Source organism: Pristis pectinata, chromosome 24 (assembly GCF_009764475.1).
Source record: "Pristis pectinata isolate sPriPec2 chromosome 24, sPriPec2.1.pri, whole genome shotgun sequence".
Classification (NCBI taxonomy): domain Eukaryota; kingdom Metazoa; phylum Chordata; class Chondrichthyes; order Rhinopristiformes; family Pristidae; genus Pristis; species Pristis pectinata.
This window is the reverse complement of record NC_067428.1, coordinates 3,931,145-3,956,441: the sequence shown is the minus strand read 5'-3', so window position 1 is coordinate 3,956,441 and position 25,297 is coordinate 3,931,145. Positions and strand designations below refer to the sequence as shown.

Below are 25,297 nucleotides of genomic sequence, written 5' to 3'. Positions count from 1 at the left end.
CCATTTTGTGATATGTCTGACGTCTCTGCATTCCTGTGTCGCCAAATAGATGGGGCTCCTAAGATTGAAGCCAAGCTCAGAGGCACAATGTGTGGATGCACCACACAGCTTGGCACACTGTGTCTACGGACTAGGGGAAGTATTACTCCTCCTGCCTGGACAATTAAAGTGTTAATGACTCAACCTACAACGTGTCCCAGTATTGTCCAGCAAGTAAAGGATAATCTCCTGGACAGCATGAACATTGAATTCTCCCACTTTAAGTAATTCCCACCCCCCTTCCCCACACCCCCCCATCATGCCTCTTCTTTTCTACCCTTTCCTAGCCTCTCTCTCTTTTTTCTACCCCATTTTTATCCTCTCTCTCCTTACCTTTGACCCATCCCCTGGTGGATCTGCTCTCCCCTCCTCCCCCGTACCTGCCCATCACTATCTCTTACCTGCATCTACCTATCGCCACCCTGTGCCCACCCCGCCTCCCCTCTTCTGTCCACCTATCACTGCTCTGCTTTTCCCTCCTATATGTCGGGCTTCCCCTTTTCCTATCTTCAGTCCTGAGGAAGGGTCCTGACCCGAAACGTTGACCGCCTGCTTTTCTCCACGGATGCTGCCTGGCCTGCTGAGTTCCTCGCAACTTATTTGGATGTCATAGTGTTTTTCATCATGGAAACAGGCCCTTTGGCCCATCTGGTCCATGCTGACCAAGATGCCCATCTAAGCTAGTTCCATTTGCCCGGGTTTAGCCCATATCCCTCGAAACCTTTCCTAACAATGTATCTGACCAATGTCTTTCAAATGTTGTTATTGAACCTGCCTCAACCACTTCCTCTGGGTTTGTTCCATACACGGACCACCCTGTGTGAAGAAATTGCCCCTCATGACCCTTTTAACTCTTTCCCCTCTCTTCTTAAACCTATGCCCTCTAGTTTTTGATTCCCCTTCAATGTGGCCTCCTCCTGCTCCTATTTTCTTGTGTTTCCTTTACAGAAAGCAATGCAAGGCTGCTTGGAAGGGGAGGTTACGGGGGGGGGTGTCATTTCATGAAACCTTCAGAAATCTGCCCCACGAGAGCTGTAACTCCATCTGGATGTCATCGTTCAACTCTGGGCTCAGTCAGTCAGTCAGGGTTCTCGCTCTGAAGAGCTGCTTGAGGACTCCCGCCTCAGAATGCACGGTGATGGACATTGACTGAAGGACTTGCCTGGGGGTGTGCTGGCAGATCCACCTCTGCCTCACACAGCAGTCCACCACCTCACAGATACACAGAATTGAGGGCGGGAAACGTCCATCTTGGTCATTGGTTTATTATTGTCACGTGTACGGAGATACAGTGAAAAGCTTTTGTTGTTTGCGTGCAATATAAACCGATCATTCCATACAGACGTACACTGAGGTAGTACAGGGGAAAAAAAAACAAAATGTAGAAGATAGTGATACATTTACAGAGAAAGTGCAGTGCAGGCAGACAATAAGGCGCAAGGCCCATGATGAGGTAGACTGAGAGATCAAGAGTTCATCTTTATCGTAGAAGAGGTCCATTCAAGAGTCTTATAACAACGGGCTAGTGAAGCTGGTGGTACGTGTTCTCAAGCTTTTATATCTTCTGCAGGTCGGGAGGGGGAGAGAAGAGAGGATGACCAGGGTGGGTGGGGTCCTCGATTATATTAGCTGTTTTCCTGAGGCAGCGGGAAGTGTAGACAGAGTCAGTGGAGGGGAGGCTGGTTTGCGCGATGGACTGGGCTGTGTTCACGACTCTCACCAATTCCTTACAGTCTTGGGAAGAGCAGTTGCCGTACCAAGCTGTGATGCATCTGGATAGAATGCTGTCTGTGGTGCATCTATGAGGTGCATCGGTGAGCGTCACTGGGGACGTGCCGAATTTCCTTCACCTTCGTGGGGGAGGACTGGGAAGACACTCCTGAGCCTGGGGCAAGGATTCCCTGTAAACATGAAAGAGAATTCCTGCCTCCTGGTCCAAGGAAACTTAAGATAATAACGTTAAACTCACTGCTCTGCAGGCCTTGGTTCTCTTTCCTGTTGGGAGAGAAGCCATCACAGATCCCCATTCCCCACCACCCAGACTCTCAGGTTTGGAGAGCAGATCCGGGCCAGTGAGGTAACAATTACACTTATAAAGGACCCCGGCAGCTTAACACAGCAAGAGGAAAACAGGGGAAGGAACAGGCTGCTCAACACCTCTGGCCTCTTCCACCATTTCATCGTTTCTTGGCTGACCTGGAGTTGGACTTTTCTGCCCAATCCCCACAAACTTTGATTCCCTGTAATCCTAAAAATTATCTCAGTCTCGAATGTACTTCATACTCCTGCTCCCACAGCCCTTCCCCAACCCCCCGCCCCTTCCCTTCCCCTCCCTCCCATTCTTCCCTGCTATCCGCTGAGATCATAGAACAGCACAGCACAGGAACAGGCCCTTCGGCCCACCATGTCTGTGCCGAGCATGATGCCAAGTTAAGCTAACCTCTTCTGCCCGTACATGATCCACATTCCTCCATTCCCTGCAGATTCACGTGCCTATGTAAAAGCCTCTTGAACGCCACTTTCGTATCTGCTTCCACCCCCACCCCTGGCAGCTCGTTCCAGGCACCCACCACTCTCAGTGTAAAAAACTTGCCCCGCACATCTCCTTCAAACTTTCCCCCTCTCACCTTAAAGCTATGCCCTCTAGTATTCAACATTTCTACTCTGGGAAAAATATTCTATCCACCCTATCTATGCCTCTCATAATTTTGTCAGCTCACTCCTAAGCCTCCAGATGCTCCAGAGAAAACAATCCAAGTTTGTCCAGCCTCTTATAGCTCATACCCTTTAATCCAGGCAACATTCTGGTAAGCCTCTTCTGCGCCCTCTTCAAAGCCTCCACATCCCTTCCTGTAATGGGGTGACCAAAACTGCACACTATACTCCAAGTGCAGTCTAGCCAAAGTTTTATACAACTGCATCATGACTTCCTGACTCTTATACACAATGCCCCAACCAATGAAGGCAAGCATGCTGTACGCCTTCTTTACCACTCTATCTACATGTTGCCACTTTCAGGGAGGTCCCCTACTTCCCTTCCCTTCCTCTCCTTTCCTTGAGTATAGAATTCCAAAGATTCACAACACTCTGGGAGAAAAAAACCCCCGCATCTCACTCATGTAGCTCACAAATCATCCTGAAGCGGTGACCCCAAATTTTAGACCCCCCCCCCCACCACTGTAAACAAGGCCCCTCAGAACCTTAGAGCTTTCAAAGTGATCGTGTCTCATTCTCCTAAAGTCGAAAGAGCAAAGCCCACACTGCTAGATTTCTTCTCGTAAGAGACTCCCACACATCCCAGGAATAAGTTAGGGTTAGGGCTTTTCTCTTTGGAGAGGAGGATGAGAGGTGACTTGATAGAGGTGTACAAGACGGTAAGAGGCATAGATCGAATGGACAGTCAGAGACTTTTTCCCAGGGCGACAATGACTAACAAGATGGGACATAATTTTAAGGTGATTGGAGGAAGGTGTAAGGGGGATGTCAGGGGTAAGTTTTTTACACAGAGACCACTCATGGAATGCACTGCTGGCAGAGGATACGGGGGCAGATACATTAGGGACATTTAAGAGACTCTGAGGTAGCCACATGAATGATAGAAAAATCGGGGGCTATGTGGGAGGGAAGGGTTAGATAGATCTTAGAGCAGGATAAAATGTTGGCACAACATTGTGGGCCGAAGGGCCTGTACTGTGCTGTAGTGTTCTATGTTCTATGTTCTATGTTCAGTCTGGTGAACATTGTTGATCTGTCTGCAAGGAAAGTAAACTCTTTTATTTCAAAAATGTACTTCAGTCATGCAAAATCTATACATGAATTACAATAGAATGAGTACATGTCTTATTTTATGTTCATTGTACTGTCAAATCAATCCATTCATCAATATCTCTCATGCTTCCTTTTTAAACAATATTCCAATGTAGTGTTGGAGACACACGTACTCTTGTGGCCTGGAATGTGCCAGTCAGCAACATTCAGTCACAGACTTCTCCTCACACCGGAAGACCAAGTTTCAGCCAGACCAAAGTGCATCTTTCACCAAGTCGATGATCTTCCAGCAGCACTTGATGTTTGTTTTGAGCATACGTGCCTGGGAACAGTCCATAGATCAGAGGGTTATGCAACTGCTCAGGACAAAGCTCAACAAGTAAATCCTTCCTTAGATAAGGAGACCAGAACTGTGCACAACCTCTATGTGGTCTCACTGTAGAACCGCAGTACAACATCTTCCCTAGTACGGTGAAGGTTGGAAAAGGGCTGCCTCTGCTTGCAATGGGTTAACCAGCAAAGGAAATGGATGGGATAAATCCTATGTTTCATTTCCAATCATCGCTGACCAGCAAGATGCATAGGGTGGGGGATGTACACAAGAGTTAGAATTGAGCACCTAATAGATAGTAGACCTTGACAGATGGGTCAATTTACAAGGACGTTCTCTTTGTAAATGATTGAACCTGTCACATGATGGTCTATTTCCCTTTTGCTGCTATCTTACTGGTTGCCAATGGAAACAGAATGTCAGCTGTTAGACCTTGCTTGAGTGGGACGGTTTGGTCCCACAGATTGAACAGCTTGACTCTTGTAAACCTGTGGTTTGTGGTGGTTGACGGGGAGTTACATTTGGTGCCTGCATTCCAGCAGTTAACTCCACTGTATGCGATAACCTGAGACAGTGTGGATAACAGAGCAGTGTGGGCCGCAAGGTAGCGTAGCGGTTAGCGCGACGCTATTACAGCGCCAGCGATCGGGGTTCGATTCCCATCGCTGTCTGTAAGGAGTTTGTACGTTCTCCCATGTCTGCGTGGGTTTCCTCCAGGTGCTCCAGTTTCCTCCCACATTGCAAAGACATACGGGTAGGTTAATTTGGGTTTAAAATGGGCAGCGCGGACTCGTTGGGCCAGAAGGGCCTGTACACCCTGCAGCTTAACATTTGTGGTAGATAAACTGAGGGTCTGCACCAGACAGTACAAGATTTCAATTTAATGAGTCAAAAAGATATTGACACCCACTGCCTACATTCAGGGGAGGGATTTTAACAGATGGAGAGTTTGTGGTCTTCAGATCCAGAATTTCCTGATTCACACTCCCAGAATATCGCTCCTCAAATGCCAGTTTTATAAGTTCTGTTTGCGTGTGTGCATAGATGTGCTGAGATGTGTAAATGGGGACAATGGAGTGAACCACCATAAAAATTACGCACTGGTGTAGAGTTTCGTTGATATCAGAAGTAGAATCTCTTTCCAGCGTTTACTGACTGACCAACCAACTAACTTCTGCTGCCCCTCTTCCCATCTTGCAGACACCCGCAATATTCTGATCCAATCATTGACGCCCACAAACACTTTGAAAACTATCACAGCTGGTCAACTTCAATCCCAAAACTCTTAAAATAAAAGGCTATTGCTTTCGTGTAAATTCCTTTTGATTCGCTAATATCCTCCAGGGATCCTCCAAGCTATGGTTCATACCCAGTCTAGCCGGCATGAGTCATCAGCCCCACGTGGTCCTTGGAAGGGACTTACAGTGACACTCAGTTGAATCAAATCCTCACAGTGGATTAGGAAAGAAAGTCACCACCATCACTTTCTCAAAGCATCAGTAGGGTTGCCACCTATCCTCATTTAGTTGGGACAATCCTGACCTCTGAATGTCAAGATCTGAATGACTCTGGAGCCTCTGTTGGCCTTGAGCTTGAAGGCAGCTGGGAGTGACTTCCCTCCAATCACAAGAGCACCAAGGCAAACATGCTTGCAGAAGCTGGCACCTAGGCCTAGAACAAGGCCCCACACAAGGTAAGTACTGCTCTGGTAAGAAGTTAGCCATAATTTCATAGAACAGAGCAGGCTCGAGGGGCAGGATGACCTCCTACTACTACTTTTCTCTCTGACTAATTCACACACTCAGCTTAGCAGGCTGTAAAAGCTGGCAAAACATTGACAATAGAAACTATTGCAAAATGTTTTAAACAATAAAATACCAAAAACACTTAAAACCCACAAAAACATTTAAACACTCACAAACAATTTAAGATCTGGATGAGTTTAGCTGCTGGCAGTTGCTGCACTTGGTGAATCAGTGGGGTCTGGGTTGGGATGTGGGGTCTGGCCGGTCATGTTGGCCTCCAGGGGGAGGGGGAGTGGACACAACCTCCCCAGGAGTCCGGCGCTCGACACCAGTCAGGACACGACTGCAAACTCCTGGCCTCAACTTCGGGAGCCAGCTTTTCCGCATGGACTTGTGGAAGTTGCTTGGGCTTACACAGAGTTTTGCCAAGATTCTGACACAAAATGGGCCCACAGTGTGGGCTCTGGTGATCCGTCAGCACTAGGTACCATCTGGTGACATGGCCATCCACTGACAGGCCTGTCCAATTCCTACAGACCAGCCCACGGCCTCCTCTACACCATCCCATGACCATTGGCACCAGGGGAGATCAACTGGTTGACATGGAAACCCTCAATGATATCTCTCAGCCGAGATAGGAAGTGGTCTCATGTCCATCCCCTCCCCACCTCAGACGTGGACATGGCTGAGGAACATCGCCAGGGTTTCCATGTCAACCACCTGGGAGCAAGCGTAGTTTGACAAAGTTAACAGGCTGGGTTTATTTTTGCTGGAACATAGGAGACTGAGGGGTCTTTTTCACAGGGCGGGGTTTAAGGTGAGAGGGGAGAAACTTAAAGGAGATCTGAGGGGCAATACACAAAAAGTGCTGGAGGAACCCAGCAGGTCAGGCAGCATCCATGGAGGGAAATAAACAGTCGACGTTTCGGGCTGAGACCCTTCACCAGGACTGGAAAGGGAGAGGGCAGAAACCAGGATAAGAAGGTGGGGGGAGGGGGAGGAGCACTCACAGGCAGGGGACAGGTGAGTCCAGGTGAGAGGTGATGGGTAGACGAGGCCAAGGGCTGATTGATGTTGAGGCTGTCAGGTTGGAGACTCCCAGGGTGGAATCTGAAGTGTTGCTTCTCCAACCTGCGCCTGGCCTCAACGTGGGAGTAGAGGAGGCCATCGATAGACATGTCAGTGTGGGAGTGGGATGTGGAATTGAAGTGGGTGGCCACCGGGAGGTCCTGGCTGCTGCAGTGGACGGAGCGAAGGTGCTCGACGAAGCAGTCACCCAATCTGCGACGGGTCTCACCGATGTACAGGAGGCCGCACCGGGAGCACCGGATGCAATAACTGACTCCCTCGGACTCTCAGGTGAAGCGCTGCCTCACCTGGAAGGATTGTTTGGGGCCCTGAATGGTGGTGAGGGAGGAGGTGTAGGGACAGGTGTAGCACTTGGTGTGGTTGCAGGCATAAGTGCCGGGGATGGTGTTAGCTGTGGGGAGGGACAAGTGGACAAGGGAGTCGCGGAGAGAGCGGTCCCTTCCGTGACTCCCTGGTCCACTTTAAAAGCCACATGGGTGGGTACTTGGATAGGAGAGGCACAGAGGGAGACAGGCCTAATGCAGGCCACTGGGACTAATGTAGGTAGACATCAGGGTCGGCATGGACGGGGTGGGCCAAAAGGTTCCATTCCTGAGCTACACGATGTCAAATGTTAAAAAAAATGTTGAAAAATTGGGGCTAGCTTCTGTCTGAAGAATCCCCCTGTCTTATGGGCTGGAGATTTGGATAAATAATTATTTGAGCACATAGTGTTAACTGGATTCACTTCTGCCCTCACCCACTGCTGCGCCAGACTCAGCCCTCTCTTGGGGTCCAAGTCCAAGTTCAAATTTATTGTCCTGGACACACATACCCAGGGTATGAATGCCACGACAATTAGCTTCATGCAGCAGCAGCACAGGACATTACAAACATAAGTTAACATAAACTTAAATTTGCATAAATTATACATAACTTACACGTGCATAGAAATGGCCATGCCTTTATTATTTACTTATACAGCACGGTAACAGGCCCTTCTGGCCCAATGAGCCTGCACTGCCCAATTACACCCATGATAACCTACTAACCCGTAGGTTTCCCATTTTCCAATAGGAAAATGGCCACCTGTGGCTTGGTAGTGAATCCAGTGACTCAAAACGTTGTGGGCTCACCCAAAGGACACCAGAGATGAGATGAGATGAGATGAGATCTCTTTATTAGTCATATGCACATTGAAACACACAGTGAAATGCATCTTTTGCGAAGAGTGTTCTGGGGGGCAGCCCGCAAGTGTCGCCACGCTTCCGGCGCCAACGTAGCACGCCCGCAACTTCCTAACCCGTACGTCTTTGGAATGTGGGAGGAAACCCACGCAGTCACGGGGAGAACGTACAAACTCCTTACAGACAGCGGCCGGAATTGAACCCGGGTCGCTGGCGCTGTAATAGCGTCACGCTAACCGCTACACCACCGTGCCTGCCCTTCCTAACAACGAAGTAAACATGACGACAAAGTTGTGCAAGATGAGAGAGAGAGAGAGAGAGAGAGAGAGAGAGAGAAATAAAAAAATATAGTCCGAGGCAGGGACTTAGGCTGAGTCCTCCCAGCACTCAGACACCTGGTTCTGCCACAGCTTTGAGGGAGCTGGATCGGTGATTGGCGGGGCTGCCCAGCCACACACACGGGCAGTGGCAGGTGGTCAGCTCAGCGGAGGGTGACCCACTCCACCAATCGGCTGTCCAGAAACAAACAGCAGGCCGGGGGTCGCTGCCGAAATTCGGGGAGGACGGCTGCACCATTCGGCTCCGTGCCCACAGCAGCAGCAGCTCGGATGCAGAGTCACAGGGTACGGAGAAGGCAGAACGACCCGCTCAGACCGGCCACGTGAGGGTAGAGACCCCCACCCCAACCCCTTTCCCACCCACACTCTACAACATTTTCAGGGGAACTGGGGAAAAAACTTCACTTGCAAAAATACTTACTAGAAACAGAACTTCCAGTGGAGAGCTGCCTTCATCCTTTGAGGCAAGGCCCGGCCAAGCCACACTTTATTTAGTAAGTGTCCCATTTAATCATTTTGTAAGGAAGGTCTTGCAATGATCAAGGAAAGCCCCCTTGGGAGAGTCCCCGTGTCCCAGGATAATGAGAATGGAAAGGCATGGTCCAATCACATCCCATTTGCTTGGGATCATTCACGGCTCTTGGGATGACACCAACTGAAAGTCAACACACTTGTGTGGGACCAGAGTCACATAGTTCCTGGAGCGTGTGTGGGTAAAGGGCAAGACACCACAGAACAGCTGCATTTTCACAATAAACTGAATCTGCTGCTGCTGGTATTGTTGATAATTGGAATACAAAGCCTCAAACAGCCAAGGTAGCTTTCGAACTCATGTTCCATGTGAAACATGACGCTGCTGGAGGCTTCAAAGCATAAAGCATAGGGCTCACTGCTGCTTCAGTGTAGTCAGTGGCACTTTTGAACTGTGTTTATTTTGTTTTGCATTCTTAGAGAGGCAGAGGTTTCCAAGTTTCGATCTATAATGGGTCGCTTATACTCCTGGGCCAGGTTCCCTAAACTCTCCATCGAACCCACTGCACAAAATAGTCAGCTGATTTCACTGTGTGACAGTGGCCAGCTACCTGTGTCACAGGTCAAAGACCCTCAGAACAGCCGAACAGATCTGAAGGGAATTGCTGAGAACGAATAACACTGGCAATTAAAAACAGATCACGAAAACCTCAAATGAAAACATCATAGTCCAAGAAAAAAAAGGCGGATTTGTGTTTTGGGTGTAACACAACATAAGTGCCTGGCCTTCCTTGAATGCTTGCTGATGATGATGGAGCTGTGGAGACATCTAGTGTTTTCTGGATATGGAGCAAACATGACAAAACAAATTATTCCAAAATGAGTGAGCCCTGTAGGTCTATCCGACGATGGGAAGACAGAATGCCTAGGCTGACCCAAGAACCATCGGGATGCTCCTGCTGAGTTAGGGGTGGTCCCCATCCTGCTCAGTGGGGTTTGAAGTTATTGAAGTAGCTGACCTCGCCCCCGGTCTGCAGGGTCGACTGCCTCTCGCCCAGACTGACGCCGGGGTGACAACGAGTCCCACTTGCCTCTCTGCAGCTCTGCTGGAGATGAGATCGTTCATATCTCCAGAGGTTCTGAAGGGCTGACCGAGCCAGGAGACCAAAGAGCCCTCTCAGCTGACGGGTCAGATTTGGATGAAGTGAATGGGATTGGAGGTGAAAGGATAGGTTGGAATAGCAAGCGCCAAAACCAGCCCTTCTCAGCCCACCAAATCCTCGGCAACTATCAACCACGTATTTATACTCATCCGATTTTACTCCCCTCACACTTCCATCAATTCCCTCCAGATTCTACTACTCCCTTACGAACAGTAGGGTCTAGTTATAGTGACAAATTAACCTACCAGCCTACATATCTTTGGGATGTGGGGGAAAAGCAGAGAAGGAAGCCCACATGGTCACAGGGAGAACATGCGCAATCCATGCAGAGAACGGCAGAGGTCAAGGTTGAATCTTGTTCAGTGGAAGAGGGTGAAACGTAAAGGGAGTACTCACCTTCCCACAGAGGGACCCACCATTGATGGCTTGGGGTCTCAGTGATATGTTGCCGCAGTGGACTTCTGGATGACCCCTTGTTTCCAACGTTGTTCTGGAGGGATCCAAGAGGAGCTTCACAACAGAGCACACCAATCCCTCCCTCTATAGCATAGCCACTCCCCATACACACCTGGCCCAATATTAGGCCAGCTTTCACTCCCTTTCCCCTCCCCCTTCAACAAAACAGTCACTCCCCACCTCCCTACATCAGACTAGCCTCCTTTCTCCACCTCTCCTCCCCCCTCCCCCCCCCCACATGGCTGCATGGGTTGTCCATAGCTGCAGTTTCCAATGATTCTCCAGTTCCCGGATTGCTGCCAGTGTCAGTCTCCCCACAGAGCCAGGCTGGGTTGAGGGCAGGAGGGCACGCGCAGCAAACAGTCTGCAGAGTCCAGTCAATGCGTCTCTCTGAACTGCAGGAAGCGGAACTCATGACCAAGGTTCTCGCAACACCTCTCAGTAAAATACTAACTGCCGCCGGCCGGAAATGAGAGTAGGGCAACGGATGCGGCAGTGCACTACACCTTCCGGCAGCTCTCCGCAGACGGTGACCCTTTCACTGACTCAGTGTATTTCTTTTTGTTTTAATCTTCATTGATAAAAAATGGTTCTGATTTCAGCTTAGTTGATAAAAAATACATTCCATGAGCCACTACACTGCTACCTCACTTAGTGCTCGGGATTTCTTCCCAGGAACGACAAAGGGGTCACTTTGTCACGATGTGTGTTACCCACAGCGCTGCTCTACCGGGGATCCTGGTGCACACCCCTGATCTGCAATGGTGCCCAGCTCAGGTGGAATGATCCACAGCTGGGTGCAGAGAGGGCTGGTGTTGGATGGGATGGAGCGAGTGGGGCAGTGCTGTGCTCGGGCCTACACTCTGGCCAGGACAGTGAATGCAGCCAGTGCTGGGTACGGGCAGCTCCTGCTCCCATTCCTCTGCGGTAACAAACTCAGTGGCCAGCAACCGTGGAGAAATGCCTGGTCTGGGGAAAGCTGTACAGACAGGCATGGGGCAGCGGAGACAGCAGTTCCCTTCACACCCAGCAGGAGGTGATGAGAGAAACCATGGGATGCCAGTGGTCTGTCACCCCGAGGAGCAGGGGCTGGTCAGTGTGCATCCCATCGCTCAGTGGTTGCACCTCTCCCTCAACATCAACGCCCACGGGCAGCTTCTACACACCCAGTCGTGCGGTGATCCACAGCTGGGGAGCACCAGGTTCCTGGAGCAGCCCGAGTGAACCTCATTTTTAAAGTACAGGGGAGACCTAGCTGTGAGCATCCATACTACAGGAACAAGAGTGCTATCATGAACCAGCCCTCTGCAGCACTAAGAGTGTTCCCAGTGTAACTAGGAGGGCTCTCCTTCTGCTTAACAAATGCAGTACATCCAGGACCGAGTGTTGTCACACGTCACTGGGGAGATGCCAGTCTAATTTATTGGTCGTTTATCTCGCCTGAGGTTTAAGCAAGTCCCGTCCAATGGTGATAGGATCCTTGCGCGGAGCCCGAGTTATTGGGCATGTGTTATAGACTTTCACTGGAGCCGACTCTGTACAGCACCGGATGGATTGTAACAATGGAGACATCCTCCTCACGAACACATAACAACCACAGCTGCCTGGTTCAAAGGTCTGGAGGTATTCCAGAGCTGTCATCATCAGCCCAGTCTCCAAAGCGTGACCGGCCTGGTTGGGTGCAAGCATCAGTTCGCGTTCTGCGAGGTTCCACACGTACCCTTCAGACGGTCTCCTTCCTGCCAACCACAGCAGCCGAGGACTGTCGACAGGCGGAGGTCACAGCATGAACCCCAGGTCAAGCCTCTGGAGCTGCAGGCTCATCAGTCTGTAACCTTGAACTTCTGCAGGTGTCATTGTGTTCTGACCGGCTGGGCAGGTCCAGAGTCGAGAGTCTGAAGCAGGGTGGACAACATCTCTTCCGTTTCCTCTCCCTGCTGTTAGGACAATGGAAAATGGATGCACCTCACAGCAAAGGGAGAGTGGTCCACTCGGGCAAGGTTCCGCCTACCATATGCAGCACGTATCAGTGGAGCGGCTGTCTTGATTCGTGGCACCTCAGCTGAGTCTATCTAGAACACCGTCAATGCGAAGGCAGTTTGACCACCTGAGAACCATGGGCTACCAGAAAGCATCCTTAATCCCCACACAGCTGACATCCATTAAAATAAATCAATCTGTTACGGGGGAGGTGAGAGAGAGCTTCGTCACCCAGGCAGTAGATGACTGTCCACAACTGGTGGAACCACACCTAGAGTAGATCGAATGGCAGGAGTAGAAGACCCTGATTAATAGCACTGGCTGAGGTGCTGGAACAGGATATTAAACTGAAGCTTCATCGGTTACCATAGGAGGTACAGCATGAAATGCTGACCGTGATCCCCGTCTACACTCATCCCATTTGCCTGCATTAGGCCCATATCCCTCTCTGACTTTCCCACCTTAAGTACCTGTCCATGTGCTTTTTAAGCAGTCTAATTGTATCTGCCTCAACCACCTCCTCTGGCAGCTCGGTCCAGATAACCACCGCCCCCTGTGTGGTGAACTTACCCCTCAGATCTCTTTCAAATTTCTCCCCTCTTGCCCTCTAGTTCTAGACTCCTGGGGAAAAAAGATTCTGTGTATCATATCTGTTTCCCTCGTATTCTTTTTTATAAATTTTTAAATAAAAAATGTAAGCCCTTACCTTCCTACCTTCTGGTCTGAATAAACCCTGGTGATCCAATCTCTCCTTTTGTCTAAAGCCCTCCATTCCAGGCACGATGCCGATGAATCTCTTCTGCACTCTCCCCATTGCTGTCACATCCTTCCTGTAGTGTAGTGACCAGAACTGTACACAATACTCTAAGTGAGGTCTAACCAATGCTTTGTACAGCAGCAACAGGACGGCCCAACCCCTATACTCAGTGCTTTGGCCTGTGAGGGAAAGCATACTGAATGCTTGCGTCAAAATCAGAATCAGGTTTATTATCAATGACTTATATCGTGAAATTTGTTGTTTTGCGGCAACAGTACAGTGCAAGACATAAAGACATAGAACTTACTATAAGCTACAAAAAGAAATAATGCAAAAAAGGAATAACGAGGTAGTGTTCATCGGTTCATGGACCATTCAGAAATCTGATGGTGGAGGGGAAGAAGCTGTTCTTGAAATGTTGAGTGTGGGTCTTCAGGCTCCTGTACCTCCTCCCCGATGGTGGTAACAAGAAGAGGTCATGTCCTGGGTGGTGAGGGTCCTTAGTGATGGACGCCGCCTTCTTGAGGCACCGCCTCTTGAAGACGTCCTCGATGGTGGGGAGGGTTGTGCCCCTGGTGGAGCTGGCTGAGTCTACAACCTTCTGCAAACCCTTCCAATTCTGCGCATTGGAGCATCCATGCCAGGCGGTGATGCAACCAGTCGGAATGCTCTACATTTGTAGAAATTTGCAAGTCTTTGGTGACGTACCAAATCTCCTCAAACTCCTAATGAAGTAGAGCCACTGGCGTGCCTTCTTCAGGATGGCTTCAATGTATTGCGCCCAGGATAGATGCCCTGAGATGTTGATGCCCAGGAACTTGAAGCTGCTCACCCTTTCCATTGCTGATCCCTCAATGAGGACTGGTGTTCATTCTCCCGATTTCCCCTTCCTGAAGTCCACAGTCAATTCCGTGGTCTTGCTGACATTGAGTGCGAGGTTGTTGTTGCGACACCACTCAACCAGCCGATCTATCTCACTCCTGTACGCCTCCTCATCACCATCTGAGATTTCAGGTCTGAGATCACCACTTTCAGGGAGTACCCCAAGGTCTTTCTGTACTTTAAAGCTCCTAAAGACCTTGCCTTTTGCTCTATTTGACCAGAATTTGACTTCTCAAAGTGCATGACCTCACTCTTGTCTGGATTAAATTCCATCTACCGCCACTCCACCCAACTTTCCAGCTGATCTATGTCCCGCTGTTTCCTTAGACAACCGCCTTCGTTACCTATGACTCCACCAATTTTTATATCACCTGCAAACTTACCAATCAGACCACTTACAGTCTCGAGGAGACACAACGTGCTTGAAATCTGGAGCAACACACGCAAAATGAACAGTCGACGTTTCGGGCCGAGACCCTTCAGCAGGACTCTTTTTTTTTAAAAGAAAGAGAGAGGATATCTCGGATGTCCTGGAATGGAAAAGCCTCATCATGAGAACAGATGTGACAGAGACAGAGGAACTGGGAGAAGTGGGTGGCATCCTTACAATTGGCAGGGTGGGAAGTGGTGTCGTCAAGGTAACTGTGGGAGTCAGTGGGTTTGTAAAAGATGTCAGTAGATAATCTGCCTCCTGATGAAGTCCTGATTGAGTCCTGATGAAGGATTTCGGCCCGAAACGTCAACTGTTCATTTCCCTCCATGGATGCTGCCTGACCTGCTGATTTCCTCCAGCACTTTGTGTGTTGCACTTGCAGTCTCATCCAAGTCATTTATACACAGTAAAAGGTCCCAGCATCAGTCCCTGTGGTACACTACTCGGTACAGACTTCCAGTTAGAGAAGCACCCATCCACCACTACCCTCTGCCTCCCGTCACCTAGCCAGTTTTGGATCTGGTTTGACAACACACCTCGCATCCCCTGACCCTTAACCTTCTGGAAAAGCCTACCATGCAGGACCTTGTCAGAAGCCTTACTGGGGTCCATGTAAACCACATGGAGCACTGGGCAGCACTGTAGCACAGCTCGTAGGGATGCTGCCTCACAACTCCAGTGACCTGGGTTCAATCCCAAACTCCGATGCTGTCTATATGGAGTTTGCACATTCTCCCTGTGACCAAGTGCTCCAAGTTTCCTTCCACGTCCCAAGGACATGAAGGTAGGTTGTAAATTAATTGGTCAACATAAATTACCCCAAGTGAGCAGGTGAGTGGTCGAATCTGGGGGAGCTGCTGAGGATGTGAGGAGAATAAAAATTGATTAATGTGGGGCTAGTGTAAATGGGTGGTTGATGGACTGGGTGGGCTGTAGGGCCTGTTCCCCTGCTGTGTCTCTATGACTCTATGACATCTGTGACATCTGTGACATCAGTAACAAATGTAAGGATCCCACTGGTATACCCAGTGAGGAGCAGGAAACATTCCCTGATGTCCCATCAATACTTATCCCTGGACTATCATCATTACAATGGATTAGCCAGTGCTACGTTGATAGTTTGCCATGTATATTGGTGGTTTGGCATTCTACATTATGGCAATGACTCTACTTTGGAAAGTACAGCTGTTTGCAACATTCCAGGCTTATGAAGTAATACGTTTGTGTCTGTCCCGTCTTCTTCCCACATAAAAGTGTTGTCCTAACTATTCTTTGCCAAAGATAGTGGTCCGTTATTGTTTTGCCAGGTGCAGCCTGTGCACGGCTGAAGTTCCTGTTATAATTCTATCATTTCAAAGCACTCCACCTGCAAGGCATTTCCCAGTAAAACTGCTCACAGCAGTGTGAGTCAGCAAGTTGGGGGTGGGGTGGGGCAGGGTGGGTTAGAACCTGCTTGTGCCTGGATATCTCCAGACAAAACGTTGGAGAGTGAAGGTCACAGACTTTCAGACTGACACGGCTCAGAGAGGTTGCAAGTCAGTGGAAGGACGAATTTGGAGTTGGTTGTTCAGATGCCTTAACTGTTGAAACTCAGGCCCCTGTTCGAAACATAAAAATAACAACATGTCGTGAAGTACCTGTGCTCAAGTGATTCCATATCTGGGCATCGAGTCGAGCTGCTGACCATCAGGGAAGGCCTCATCAAGTGATTCCCCACCCCCCCTCCCTCTGTCACCTACACAACAGCTGAGACCCTGGCACTTTCTTATCATAACAACGCAGAAGAAGTCATCCACGAAGAAGGGTGTCATGCACGATAACTTGGTTGACTGAGATGAGAGAGTTCTCTTGATTTGAAGTGAAAATTCTCTCTAAGTTAAAATTAATCATCAAATATAGAACATAGAACAGCACAACACAGGAACAGGCCCTTCAGCCCATGATATCTGTATCAACCATGATGTCAAATTAAACTAATCCCATCTGCCTGCTCCCGGTCTATATCCCTCAGCTCCCTGCCTGTCTAAATGCCTCTGGCATGTTGCTACTGCACCTGCTTCCGGGCAACCCATTCCGGACAACTACCACTCTCCATGTAAAAAACTTTCCTCATAAATCTCCTTTAATCTTTCCCCCTCTCATGTTCTGACTATGCCCTCTAGTACTTGACACTTCCATCTTGGGAAAAATACTCTACCTCCCACTGTCAATACCTCTCATAATTTTACACACTTCTATCAGGTTGCCCCTGAGCCTCCAAATCAGTTGCACAAAGTTACAGGCCATAGAATAATTTACTGAACTGGGCATGTAGGCAGTGTAAAGTTATAGGCCTCGTGGCAGAACCTGTGCCCTGAGCATATTGGGCACATCAGAATCTCGAGTGGTAGCAGCTCAGCCCTTGATCCCAAGGGCCAGGGTTAGAAAAGGGGGATGAAGTAAACAGAACCTGTCACTGAGGTGGTTAAATTAATGGAGTGGGTCGCAAAGGGTAAACATCCTCGCCCAGTTGGGTAGTTTAGAGGCCTTGTTAGTCAGTAAAGTTACATAATGCTGGTTAATGTTAACTGAGCCATTCGTTAAAGGTGGGTAAAGTCACAGGTTCCCTCGCTAGGAAAGTAGGGTGAAGCAAGAGTAGAGCAGGACCCTGCCGGTAAACAGCGCAAAGCTTCAAGGTTTACACCTCTGAATGTAGATCCACGGAGCCACGTTACTGAGCAGAAGACAGTTCCGAGATCTCAGCAAATGGTAAAGCCAGAGGATCCTGGAACATTAGGGAGGGAGTGAGGGAGCGCTGCACTGTGGGAGGGGCAGTACTGAGGGAGTGCCACACTGTGGGGGAGGCAGTACTGAGGGAGTGCAAATTGTTAGGCAGGACTGTGGGTTGGGCCCACTTTTGTGCTGTACAACTCTTAATGAGTATAAAGATACAAAGTGTTTCCCAACAGCCTGTGTTTACAGGGCCCTCGATCTGCAGCCCTGGTACGTGTGACATGGGGAGGCACAAGGTTTCGGGTGCTCCTGAATGAGTGTGGCACTCAGCAGGACCTGGATTCCTGTGGAGAGGAGGCACCCAGGCTCAAATCCGAGAGGGAAAGAGTCAGGAACCCCACTGGGTCCTGTGTGGCAGGGCTGGTAGGGAGGGATCGGCAGTCAGAGGATCAGGCTGGGTGGGGGGGTGGAGATCGCGTCCTCCATCAGCAACATCAGAGGGAGGGGTTGCTGGTTCCACCGGGGGACCAGTGTATTGTGGCCCATTGGGCAATCGGGATATCGAACAATCAGAGACATCAGGGACCAGGATACCAGGGGATCGAAGGAATTGGGAATCGCGATGTCAGGGAGCTACGGACAATCTGCTGGAGGAACTCATCAGGTCGAGCAGCATTTGGGGGAGGAGAGGAATAGTCGACATTTTGAGTCAAAACCCTGCATCAGGACAAATCAGGATGTCAAGGGAGTGAAAGAGAAATGCTGCGAATGCTCCAAGACCGGATGGCGTTTTACAGCTCTCCCAATGGAATCCCTTTGGAATCCTGGTCCCAGCAGCCTCCTGATGCCTGCCATTTCCCGATGCCTCTGCTCTTCCCAGGACGGTTGACGGCTGGTTGTGAAACAGGAAGTGACTTCTATTGAGCAGGTTTTTACGAAAGGACTTGACCAGTGAAACGACTCACTGAGGGCGCCATTTAATTGCATCGGATCAGGCAGCTGCTATGTCCGCTCTCTGCAGATCACACACACTGCTCTCAAGGGAGTTGTCCAACAATGGAATACAACGCACAATGAGGCAGTGTAATGGGGAGGCAGTAGGGTCAGGGCAGAGGGTTCCTCACTCCTGTTTGAGTTGACGTCATAAAGTCTGTGCTAAAGACGAATACTTGACCTCCCAATCTACCTCGTCGTGACCCCTACACTTTATTTGTTTACCTGGACTGCACTTTCTCTGTAGCTGCAAACCTCTATTCTGCATTCTGTTTTTTTGTCACTTCCTCAATGCCTGGAAGGCACACAAAGAAAGGTTTCTCACTGTATCTCAGTACATGGACAATAATAAGCCAATAACAATACCATTGAGAGTACCCAAGACAAATTTTCAGATGCTAAGGGAATCAAGGGATATGGGATCCAATGAGACAATGGATTTCCGACAGGGATAGGACGTTAAGTTAAATGGCGTAGCAGGAAGCAGGGGTCCAGTATTAGCAAACAAAACCTGATATGTGAGGGGACATCAGCACAGCAAAGGGAACACTTGTTCAAAGGGACAGGTTTTAAGGAGATCTGTAACGGAAGAAAGAGAGGTGGAGATGTTGGGGACGGGATGTCTTGTGCAAGGACAAACAGTGATGGGACCATGGGAATTAGAGGTGGAAGAGGCCCGGCTTGGAGGGGTGTGGAGCTCTCGGAGGGTTGTAGGGACGGTGTGACAGTTGAAGTCCAGTGGTAAACAAGGCTTTGGAGAGATAGGAAGCCAAAGTAAGTCAGCTGTCTGCCTCGGTGTCGGGGTGCTGGGTTCTAGCAGGGGTGAATGGTGCAGGGTGATGGGTGTAACAGGGGGGTGATGGGTGTAGCAGGAGTGATGGGTGTAACAGGGGTGATGGGTGTAACAGGGGGGTGATGGGTGTAGTGGGGTGATGGGTGTAGCAGGGGTGATGGGTGTAACAGGGGGGTGATGGGTGTAGCAGGAGTGATGGGTGTAACAGGGGGGTGATGGGTGTAACGGGGGGTGATGGGTGTAGCAGGAGTGATGGGTGTAACAGGGGTGATGGGTGTAACAGGGGGGTGATGGGTGTAGCAGGAGTGATGGGTATAACAGGGGGGTGATGGGTGTAGCGGGGTGATGGGTGTAGCAGGGGTGATGGGTGTAACAGGGGTGATGGGTGTAACAGGGGGGTGATGGGTGTAGCAGGGGTGATGGGTGTAGCGGGGTGATGGGTGTAGTGGGTGATGGGTGTAGCAGGGGTGATGGGTGTAACAGGGGGGTGATGGGTGTAGCGGGGTGATGGGTGTAGCAGGGGGGTGATGGGTGTAGCGGGGTGATGGGTGTAACAGGGAGGTGATGGGTGTAACAGGAGTGGAAGTTAGATTACAGGCAGCTGGAGAAGGAGGAACATGTCAGAGTGTTCTATAGAGACAGCACACAGTTGGCACTAATTCTATTGCCTGTAATCTATCTTCCAGCCAATCTCATTCACCTTGCCCCTGTACTCACCAATTTACAATAGTGCCTGGTACAGCAAAGGTTCAATTTTACCATTCACGTCTTCTATTCATCTCCTTCTCTGCAACTTCCACAGGAGGCACTTAAAGAGGAGGGAGATAATTTTTTGACAGTTCAGGGAACTGAGTTGTGTGGAGCTGGCACAGAAGAGACTTGAGTGCTGAAGCAGGTTTGAGGGAACAGGTGACCTACTTTCTGCTCCTATTTTCTTGAGTTGTTGGATCTCTCAGCCTCCTGAGGCAGTTCCGCAATTTCAGCAGATCAACTGAGTTGTATTTCTGCACCGTTGATAACTTGCACTCAGCAAACACCTGTAACTCTCTGATGTGAACGTCCAGAGATTTTAGTTATACAAAAGTTTCCTTTCGTAAATGCATGGCACTTCTATAAATCTGTGTCTCTCTCTATCGATCTATTACAACTTCTCAAAGCTGCCAGCATATAGCCTAGCAACTGCCATCCCAACAGTCAGCTCCTAGAGAGACAAGCAACAAGCAACAGTCTTCCAGCTACTGAATAAATGAATGCAGCAATGGTTGGAAGAGGGTGGGAAGAGTGGTCCCAGAGGAGCATCTGGCAGCAGGTTTCTGCAAGGTGTACAAACATATGCTATTGAATAAATGAATGCTACACTTTGGGGAAGCCTGCAATGTGCGCAATTACCTGAGACCACTCTGTGCTCCGGTATGGTGAAGTAAAAGTAGAGGAATCCTCCTCCACTTGAATGTTCCATGTGCGGCAACGAGCAACAAACTGCGAGATGTGGCCGAGATCAGCAGCAGCCTGGAAGGGTCCTGAGGCCAGATCACTGAGGGTGACTCAATTTCCATAGACAAAACTGCCAAGGTCACATGTGAGGTTGTACCTGAGGTTGCAGGAGGTCCCAGATTTCACTGTGGGGAAAAATACACAGCGGGTTGACTCTTCAGCAAGCTCAGCTTCAGGAGAACAGAGTTAGGGAAACTTGGGCTGTTCTGTGAGTAAATAAGGCCAGTGAGGTAACTCGCACTAGGTGCGAATTTTGCCCATTGCACCATTGTTGAAATCATCAGGGGTTGTTTTACAACAGAAAAAAGGTACTGAGGAGCAGAAAGTACCATAAGTTCAATTTCCCTCCCAGTAACACGAGCAATATTGCTCTTTTCCATGACATTTCACCGCACACCACTGGTTTGGGTGTGGGCTGTGGAGTGTGGAGGACAGTGGGTGGCTGTTGTGTGAATTCAAGAATACAGAGTTCAATAGGACTTCAGTGTAAAGCACACTGGGCCTCCTGCAGACAGGATAGAACAGTATCATTGCGCCTGTCACCTCAAGTGTCACAAAACCATGGTAGGGAAATATTGGGGACTCCAATTATTGAACTTTACAACAACGGTACTAGTCTACCTTTTCTTGTGGCATGTTAAGTGACTGCAAGGGTGAGTTATGATTGGGGATTTCCCCTTTCCATGAACAAACTCACATTCTCAGGGGTGATTGCAACTTACTGTGTTGTAAATTATGGAACATAATGGGCTTTAACGTTCCCATGGAGGTTCTCAGTCTAGTGAAGGTTATCCAACCACATGGGAGTGGAGTCATTGTGTGTTTAGGAGCCTGTTTACTATCCCAGAATAGCTCAGGCACTTTCGACCTTGGGCGTTTAAGTATAATTAGGTGATATCAATGCATGAGCAGCTTTTCAAATTTTATGAGCAAATGGTTGGTAAACAGGCTTAACGTTGGTGATTAAATTGTGGACGAGAATGGTGAATGGCAGATTGTATGATTTTTGAGGTGAAAATGTTGTGAGGGATACTAGAAGGGTAAATGAGAAGCTCGTCCTTCGTTCGTTCTTGTGGTGTTGGAATCAGTGGCTGGGTGGGCATCTGGTGCCCATCTCACTGTTTCCTTGAAGAGCTCGTGGTGCCTCTTGGAACTGCTGATGTCCAAATAGTGATTGTACAGTAAGGAGTTGAAATGGAGGAAGTTCCAGGGTTTGACACTGCACAGCTAGAGGAACGGTGATCCACTTCCGAGTCAGGGGTGCTGTGTGGCTTGGGGGAGAACTCACAAGTGCGGTTGATTCCACATTACCAACAGCTGTTGGGATGAGGGAGGAGGTCGCGGGTTTGTAGGGTGCTATTGAAGTTAGGCTTCACTGCAGGACCTTTGGAAAGTAGATAGGATCTAACAAAGATAAGAGATAAGATTTCTTTATTAGTCACGTGTACATCGAAGCACACAGTGAAATACGCCTTTTGCATAGTGTTCTGGGGGCAGCCCGCAAGTGTCGCCACACTTCTGGCGCCAACACAGCATGCCCACAACTTCCTAACCCGGACGTCTTTGGAATGTGGGAGGAAACTGGAGCACCGGGAGGAAACCCACACAGATATGGGGAGAACGTACAAACTCCTTACAGACAGCGACCGGAATTGAACCCTGGTCACTGGCACTGTAAAGCGTCACGCTAATCGCTACACTACTGTGGAGTGCTGGTCAAATGGAAGATGGGGTCGGTTTCAGGCATCCTTCTTGAGAATCGTTAGTCTGGAGGTGACTCCAGTCACCATTGACTAGTCTGGTACAAAGGGTTAAGCAAGGGCTGAGAGGAGGTAGACAATTTCTTATATTGGGCAGGAGATGGTTATGAGGTGACATTATTGACATACTTAAAAGATGGCAGGAAGTGAGAGTGGAGAGGGATTAAGCTTTTGAAGTTGCTGGCCTGCCTTGGACTTGGTGCTGCACATAATGGGAACTTGCTTCAGCAGTCCCTTGGGATCGAGGGTGACACTCCCACTCCAGTTCTATGGGTTCTAAGGAGATCGATGAGGACAACCTGGGACCCACAGACTCTGCCACTGGTGGGACAGAAGGTGGTTGTCTTTAGTTTGGGATGCTGAGCTGTTTGCACTTCTTGTGCTCTCGTTGAGGAGGTTCAAGGTCCTCAGAGCTTTCTCGAATGCACCTTCTCCATTCTGAACAGTCACAGGTCAGGGGTTTCCACGAGTCGGTGAGGATGTGACACAACTTCAAGGAGATTTTGAAAAACATCCTTGAAACATTTTCTCTGTCCTCCTGCAACTCTCCTACCATGATGAAGCTTTGAATAAGGTGCCTATTTCAGGAGCCAGGTGTCAAGTTCAAGGTTATTGTCATCAACATACATACCCAGGGTATAAATACCATGAAAATCAGCTCTTTGCAGCAGCAGCACAGTACATTGCACACATGAATTACAGAACCTTATATTAACATACATTATACATAATTTACCCAACACAATAAATGAAAGTAAACAAAACAACATCAATGCAAGTTGAGGGAAATATAGTCCAAGGTAGATCTTGGGTTTTTCAGGTGTGTTCAAGAACCTGACGGCAGTGGGGAAGAAGCTGTTGTTGTACCTTGAGGTGTGGGGTCTACAGGCTCTTGTACCTCCTGCCTGATGGCAGCATTGAGAAGAGGGCACGGACCGAATGGTGGGGGTCCCTGATGATGGACGTCGCCTTCCTGAGGCACCGCCTCTTGTAGATGTCCTCGATGCTGGGGAGAGCTGTACCTGTGATGGAACAGGCTGAGACCACCTCTCTCTGTGGCCTCTTGCATTCCTGTGCACTGGAGTTCCCATACCAAGCCGTGATGCAACCAGTCAGAATGCTCTCCACTGTACATCTACAGAAGGTTGTCAGAGTCTTCAATGACATGCCGAATCCCCTTAAACTTCTAAGAAAGTAGAGGTGCTGGTGTGCCTTCTTCATGGTTGTATCAGACGTGAACAATGTGGCTTACAGGTTAAACATAACCAAAGACTCGAAGATATGGATACTGAGTTGGGAGAGGATGTTGATCTTGGTTCTCTTCTCTTGCCTGTGAATTTGGAGGATTTATCAGAGATGTCATCGGGGTGGTACCTCTCCAGTTCCTTGAGGTTCCTGCTGTAGGTAGTCCATGTTTCCTAAGTTACAGTAAGACAGGGATCCCTGCTGCCCTGTGGACCATGAGCTTTGTGCAAGAACCCTTGATCTTCAACCACTCTTTTCCACTGATGTCCAAAGGCTGTGCTGACACCCTGGTGAGTCCCGTCACCAATGTCCGCCTTCACCGAGAGGTGGCTCCCAAGATAGGAAAAGTGGCCTACGTCTTGAAAATTTCGACAGATGTATGGTGGAGAGCATTCTGACTGGTTACCTCACTGCCTGGGATGGGGACTCCAAAGCACAGAATCGAAAGAGGCTGCAGAGGGCTGTAGACTCAGCCAGCTCCATCACGGGCACAACCCTCCCCACCATCGAGGGCATCTTCAAGAGGCGGTGCCTCAAGAAGGCGGCATCCACCATTAAGGACCCTCACCATCTGGGACATGCCCTCTTCTTGTTACTACCATCAGGGAGGAGGTACAGGAGCCTGAAGACCCATTCAGAAACAGCTTCCTCCGGGTGCTCTAGTTTCCTCCCACATTCCAAAGATGTACAAGTTAGGAAGTTGTGGCAATGCTATGTTGGCGCCGGAAGTGTGGTGACACTTGCGGGCTGCCCCCAGAACACTCTACGCATAAGATACATTTCACTGTGTGTTTCAATGTACATGTGACTAACAAAGATAAAGATATCTGTCAGGAACAACGTTGTGCGTTGGGAGTGGGTGGTTTAGGGTGGGGTTCATCCTTTTAGGAATGACTTGGAGCTCAGTCTCCACCCGTGTGCATTCACAAGCATCATCTGCTTCCTGTAAACCGATGACTGAGGCTGGGGTTACCTTGGTCCCGGAATGGAGGTTGAAAGATTCCCTGCTCATCCTCTAGATTAGTTGCACCAGGGGAGAGCTTGTTGATGGTGAGGTGTAGTGTTGGAGAGAAGCAGTGAGGAGATGGCTGGTGCGATGACATCTGTCAGTGGAGTAGATTGATTTCAATTCAGACAAATGTCCACAGAGGTCCTGGCTTCCAAAGTTCAAAGCTTACCCTTCAGCCTGTCGGGGGGAACAGAACTGCCTTCCAATTCAAAGCAAGTGAATCCCAAGTCACATCGACCACGGGTTGTGAGGATATCCCTTCCCTCCTTCCAGGCAATTGGGGCCACCGTTAATGGAGGTGTATTGCCGGGGTAAAGTCGGCACCTGGGTAGTGTAGGAATGCTGGGCAGGATGTGGGGATTTGGGATTTCACAGAAGGAACGCTCCCAGGCAGCAGGAAGGTGGCCCAGTAGGGTTAAAGTGTCGAATCCTGCCTGAGTCTGCAATCCAACCAGACCTTCAGTTATCAGCTTTCACTGTTGAATTCAGCCCAAAAAAATATGGAATGTTCATAAACAGAACACTTTGGTTAACAGTTGAATAACATCAAAATGAACAAATTAACTATTTAGAGCAAAAATCAGCTCTTGGCTCTGACTTGAACGTAAAGCCCTTGTCCATGTTCTCACCACTGACAATCCCACCAGCTATAAGAATATGGAAATCTGATACA

The 25,297-nt window shown here is 49.2% G+C and overlaps 1 protein-coding gene across 2 annotated transcripts in view; it reads left to right on the top strand.

The window, feature by feature from the left end:
* The window catches only part of palm1a (paralemmin 1a), a 208,277-nt gene that overhangs the window by 108,917 nt on the left and 74,063 nt on the right, over nt 1–25,297 (top strand). The gene's annotated exons all lie outside the window — the stretch shown is intronic.